At 34.5% G+C, this 6,487-nt stretch overlaps 1 pseudogene; it reads left to right on the top strand.

The window, feature by feature from the left end:
* The first annotated feature begins 4,973 nt into the window (after positions 1 to 4,973).
* On the top strand, positions 4,974 to 5,897 carry LOC101713805 (translation initiation factor eIF2 assembly protein-like; annotated as a pseudogene).
* The last annotated feature ends 590 nt before the right edge of the window (positions 5,898 to 6,487 follow it).

The raw sequence follows: 6,487 nt of genomic DNA, 5'->3' as shown, positions 1-6,487 counted from the left end.
AAAGGAGATTAAAAGAAATGGCTTTTCATAAACTTTTTTATTAGAAGTCACTATGGAAACCATCTTATTCTATATTTTTTAAATGTAGAAATTGGATCAGCAAAAGAAACTTAAGTTCAATGCAGTTGTGATGTTTGAATCAGAACCTTCTTCCTTTGATTTACATAGCAGAAATCTTTCTACTCTATCTTTTCCACTTTCTATGTCTTCTGTCCTTGGATCTGGATATAGAGCAATACAGCAGAAGGACCTCAACGATTGTATTAATAATCAATTATGCTTTGCCTTAAGTAAGTTCTTTAGAATGAATCCTTAGGGTAAACCTCACGAGAAATTTAAAAATTTCCCTTCTTAATCATTTGATAAGAAAACCTAAATCCTACTTAATACATATTGTCATGCCTTCTTGTTGGATCTGAGATCTTATTCATGTAACACTTACTTATCTTACTTATCTGTTTATGAAGAACTTACCCATATATGACTGTCTTATCTCTGCTATTTGCACAAGTATTTTTATTCTCAAGATACGAGAAAACAGAGTTCAGGTGACTTGTCCACATGACAATGCTAACACTTAAACTTCTCTCTGTTTTTCTAGAACTTGATACTTCTATATGATTCATGTTTTCTTGATGTCTCAGTTATAATTTTGCAATTACATCAAGACCATCTTGGGACCTCCTGAGAAATGCAGGGATGTTTACATCAGGTCTTAGGCTTTTCAGTAAATATATAGGAGCTTTAAAAGTACATTTTCTATCTCGGTTTCTTTTCTTGGGGTCAATGCTACTATCAACATTCCTGATTAGAGCCTAATCTTGCTTTAGTTACAGTTTCTATTTTCATTTCCAAACTTGCTATGAACAACATTATAGGCTAGATTATGTCACGTCCTCAAATTTATTTGTAAAGTCTTAACCTTCAGTTCTCAGAATGTTATCTTATTTGGCAATAAGATCTTCACAGAGGTAACTATATTAAAACGAAGTCTTTAGGGTGGGCCCAAATTCAATATAACCACTGTCCTAATAAAAAGGAAATTTGGACACAGACATGTGTATGCATTGGAGAAAGACCACATGAAGTCAAAGGAGGAAGACTACCACCTACAAGCCAAAAAAAATGGCCTCAGAATGAAATCAACCATGTCATCATCTCCTTATCACGGACTTCTGGCTCCAGAACTATAAGGAAATAAATTTCTTTTGTTTAATCTATCTATTCAATGATATTTGTCACATTGTAGCCCTAACTAACTAATGCAAACAAGTGAATATAGCCAGGTTTTAGACTTGTTCATGAACTAAAAACAACTAGGTCTTGAAGTGGGATTTGCCTCTGAGTCAAGTCCATGAGCTTTACTGAGCAAACACTGTGATATTGCATCTAGCTCATAGCAACTCCTTTTGTTTATTTTGTGACTCTGCATTATGTTCTGAATAGGAGCAGCCTCAGGAGAGCTGAGTTTCAGAAAGCTATGATCATAGTTTCAAGAATATTGAGTAACAAAAGATGAAAACCAAGTATCTTTAGAAGTTTTTTACTTAACTAGAATGTTGCTCTTTATCCCTACACTTCCAAAAGTGTATCAGTTGTAAATATCACAGCACATATGTGTGGGTGCTGTGATATATATATATATACACATATATATATACACATATATAGGTATATATATACATATATATACGTATATACACATATATATGTACATATATATATTCTTTTTTCATTTTTTCACACAGGTAGCTACTTATTGCTACTATTTGTAATGCCTGAGGCTCCAAACAAATGTTGCAATGGAATCTGTGGAAGTTAAGAAATGCTGACTAAAGTTCACCTGCAAATGGCTTAGCTCCCCTTTTCCTTTCTTGGATGGTTTTGGGGCTTTGGTTGGAAGTCAGAGCCCTCTAAGCAGCAAGGGAAGAAGAAATGCAGTAAGTGTATTTCTGTAGTAGTTACACAGACCATTAAATAGAGCCCAGAAGACATAAAAAGCTGTATGGATTTCAAAAATAGAGCTCATCTGTCCAAGAGTTGCTAATACAATCAATTTTCAGCCTTAGAACATAGCCCTGGAACAAGATCTGACTTAGGTTCTAGAAAAGCTCTACAGAAGCCCCTTAGAGAATTATAAAAATATGGACGTTTTTATAATCCAAAAATAGTAACCAGTCACAGGAGGACAGAGTGCCAAATTTCACATTTAAATCGAGCAGCACACACAGATTTTAGAGCTGATCTTTGGCCCTTCCCCAGCTGAGTGATGGTAAAACATAACACCTAGGTTCAAAGGTGATAACTTGTGAAGACCTCTTGACACCTTGGGCACCAAAGAACTTAGCACAGAAATATATCACTCAAAATTTATAATTTAGACATAAATAAATAAAGATTGTTTATATGTTGTGTGTGTATCTAAATATATATATATATATGTATATTAAATTTAGAAGTCAAGGAGAAAATGCTAAGAAAATATATTGGCTGGGTTGCACTAAGTCAAAGGCATTATTTTTGAGGGGATGCAGGGAATAGATAACCATGTGATATTTTGTCAGAAATGAAATGTCATCATATTCCTCTTCCTGGCAATTAAAAAAAAGAAAAATTATATTTTGTATCCGTTTTGAAAAGGACACATGGTGAAAAATAATGTTTGGGATAAGGTTGTGGTTCCAAGTCATTTGAAAATCCAAACTTCCTTCACTTTTATTAGCTCTCACCTTCATATACAGAAAATAGGAAGCACCATATCTATTTTATGAATTATAAAGCTTCTTGGTTATATCAAAATTTGCATGTTTAATATGACAGACATAAAGAACACCTTTAAAGACAAATTCACACACATGCACCCACGTGCATGCACACACCCATACACACACACACACACACACACATAAAAGTACATACACAATTCCTATGCAGTCTGTATGGTAAAAAGCAGTATGAAAGTCACAGGAAAGCACCAAGAAACAGAGCATAATAAACTGAAATTCATGCTCTTCAAAACTTCGTAATCAATTGTTTAAGTTCTTAGAGACATTTATAACAGAGAAGAAAATATAATAGGGTAATTGATGTAAATGCATTCATGTACTGTGGGTTAAATACTGAATTCTACCATCATTAGCAGCTCAGTCCATTGAGACTTTGTATTGCTTGATGAATCCCTGAAAACTTCCAGTTATTCTATTTATCCTCTGAAACAAATAGGGATCATAACTGTTTTGTCCATCATAATATTCCAGTAACAGGCACATTTGATGGTACAATAAATATCGCCTAAAAAATGGAAGTTCCTTCAGGAACAGAAAACACAGAACTCACTTACTAATAGAGAAATCTACATTTGACTTAAAATGTACTGGCCCCTGAGATCTTTTCTCTATGGGGAGACAGTTTTCAGCAGACATCTCACATTTTGTTTATCTAAGGAGCAGAGACAGTGACTGACTTTGTTCAGGACTATCTCTTCAAGAAAGTTTGTACAGCAGATATTCTTGCAAGAGTGAAGTAATGTTTTGCTCCACAACAAAGGGAAGATATACTTACTGTCCGTTATAAAAAAATGTGGTTTCCCTAAGAATGGGGTTCCCCTGTCACATAACCCACTGCATATGCAGATATCACTTGACCCCTTTTTTCTTCTCCTATGCAAATTGGTGATCAAGAAGTGGGAAAAAGAATGAGGAGACTCTAAGTATTCCTATTGCTAAGAATACAAACTCAACTTATCTGACCCAAAACTCTTATGTCTTTCACCAACATCTTTGAATTGGTGGCAGCCTACCCTGTTAAGTTGCAAGTAGAGTAAAAGTTCAGATTCATGTACCAGGCACTGACTTGAAGTTTCTGGGTTAAATAATAATAATAATTTCACTTCCTTCTAGGAGAGATTGTTGCATCCACTCTGATAACAAGGAAAGTCCAGATAACCAAAAAAATCATTGTATCTTTTGAGCATCTCAAGGATCTGAGGGTGAAAAGCAAGCAAAGCCTCAAAATCCAAGGAAAACCTTTCCAAACAGATGTAATGTAGACACTGGCTGAGATTAAAATACTTAACAATTTTCTACAAACAAGAAAAGATCATAAATCACAAACCCAAGAATCTCAGAGCACTCCAAGAATAAGCAATAAATATCACAGACATACGCTCATATCTAAACACATCCTATTTGAGCTACTGAAAATCAAAAATGAAGATCAAATCTGAAGGATGTCAGAGAGAAAGGATACATTACAAACAGAGAAATAAAGATCAGCCTCACCAGAAACTTCATGTCAGAAAATATCTAAGCCATAAAACTGGGATGGCTTCTTTAAATGTTTGAAAAGAAACACAGCAAAACTATTAATCTAGATTTGCTTACTCTGTGAAAACATACCTCAAAGATGAAGACATAATAAAGATTTTTTTTCAGGTACACAAAAACTAAGAGAATTCATTTCCAACCAGCCTGACCTACAAGAAATGTTAAAGAAAGTTATCCAGGCAGGATAAATATAATAGCAGGCAGAAATTTTGATATAAACAAAGAAATGAAGATTCCTAGGAATGGTTAAATAAAATTCAACTTAAAACATTTTTAAAATTTCTAATCACTCTAACCTTAAGATGTTATTCTCTAACTTAAAAATAATAATAATAATTTACTGTGGGCTTATGCTCTAAGGAATTTAAAATATTTGGCAACAATGGCACAAGCATCGAGGGGTTAAGAATTGATAATATACTCCTGTAAGAGTTTTGGCTGGCAGGAGAGCTGCAGGTATCCACAGTGGTAGCTGGAGCATGAAGGAGCATGCGCTGTGGTGTCAGTTTTGTATATAGTACCTCCTTTTCTAAAGTGTAACCATCGAGAGTGTCATTCTTCCAAGGGCCAGGGATTTAGCTCAGTGATGCCTGTGCCTGCCTTGCAAGAGCAAGGTCCTGAGTTCAATCCCTGGTACCGGAAAAAAAAATGAGCAACAGTGTCATTCTTCCACCTTGTCAGAAGGTAAGGGATTTTTTCCTAGATGATGGAACTCTGGTGGTTTTAAGAAGGCAACACCAACACAGATGGTGATGGTGAAGCTGAAGATATATGGTGGTCTGATGACAAGAACACAGCCGCACAGCACTAGAATTTCCTTAGTTCATCACTAAAGTCCAGGAAGCTAATTCCCTGGAAGCCAGTGCCTTTCTTAAGCTTAACTGGATTCCACAAGAAATGCATACTGAATAGCAATGAATAATTATCTGATGTGTAAAACCCTCAGTGGCATCTTTCTACTCTTTAGGAGTTCTGATTTCATCACTCATGACTTCACTCAACCATTTATTTATTGTAAAATTCTTCAGATCCTTGAATGGAATATGAGCTTATTCTGTGAAAATAGTGTGAGTAAATTTCTGTGGCTGAGTTCCTAATGTTTTGTCAAGGAAAACAAGCTTATTTGACATTTATCAAAGAGACTACACAAATTATTAGGGTAATATTTCTAAGCAAAAGAAATCTGCAGGTGCATACAAGATGTTTTCAAGCATTGTGTACTGTATAAATTTTTAGATGAGTACTTTGCACTTGATGTACTCAAAAACAGTAGGGAAAAAGTGTAGCTAATTGACTTTAATCAGTTTGGTGAAATCACAGATTCACTACTATTCACTTGGAAAGAACTGGTGTCTGAAACTTAAAAGGTGATTTTAGTGAAGGAGATACTTAGAAGTGGGATTCTCGAGTTCTCTGTTGCACAGTGAAGTTATGGTATCACCCATCCCCAGTCTAAGATACTAGCTGGCTAAGGATTTTGTTGACCTGTGTACTGGGGAAGATGCTCACAAGCTGATAGATTTGCTTAAGCTGAAAAGAAAGCATAAAGAGGATGACCAATTGGATTGCTAGAGTTCAAAATCAAGTTAAAGAGGCAACCACAAGTACTTCAGGAGGCTGCTCATTTGCCACAACTTATATTGAGCCCAGCAGGTGGGGATAGGGGAAGGACAGTGTGGAAATTAGCAGCTTTTTATGTTTGTGCATATATTCACTTTGAAAAAGTGGAGAGATTTTGCTACTTGTAAAAATAGCATAATAAATAATAAATAGATCTTAAACTTAGGAAAACATACTGTTCTGATAATAAAAATAATTTTCTATGAAAAATTTAAAAATAATTTTATACTTGAATATGTACGCTATTTAAAGCTAAACTGTAATTGTTTAAATACATGTAACACAAGTGCTGGGAAAACCTTAATTTTTAAAGATCTATAAATAATAGTCCAAAGTGGAGATATCAAAGAATTATAAAAATACTGAATCTATAAGCAGGCTGAAAGAGAGAATAAAAGATAAAATGACTAGATGACATTATTAGCAAGAAAAGATAAAAATAGTAGCTTTAAACTCAACCACATCAACAATCACATTAAATGTAAGTGGTCTAAAAACAGCAATTAAAATACAGATTGCCAGATTATATTACAAAATAAGGC

Source organism: Heterocephalus glaber, unplaced genomic scaffold (assembly GCF_053883595.1).
Source record: "Heterocephalus glaber isolate CG9 unplaced genomic scaffold, H.glaber_assembly_v1.0 deba00001472, whole genome shotgun sequence".
Classification (NCBI taxonomy): Eukaryota; Metazoa; Chordata; class Mammalia; order Rodentia; family Bathyergidae; genus Heterocephalus; species Heterocephalus glaber.
The sequence above is the reverse complement of the archived record's forward strand: the minus strand, read 5'-3'. Positions and strand labels throughout refer to the sequence as shown.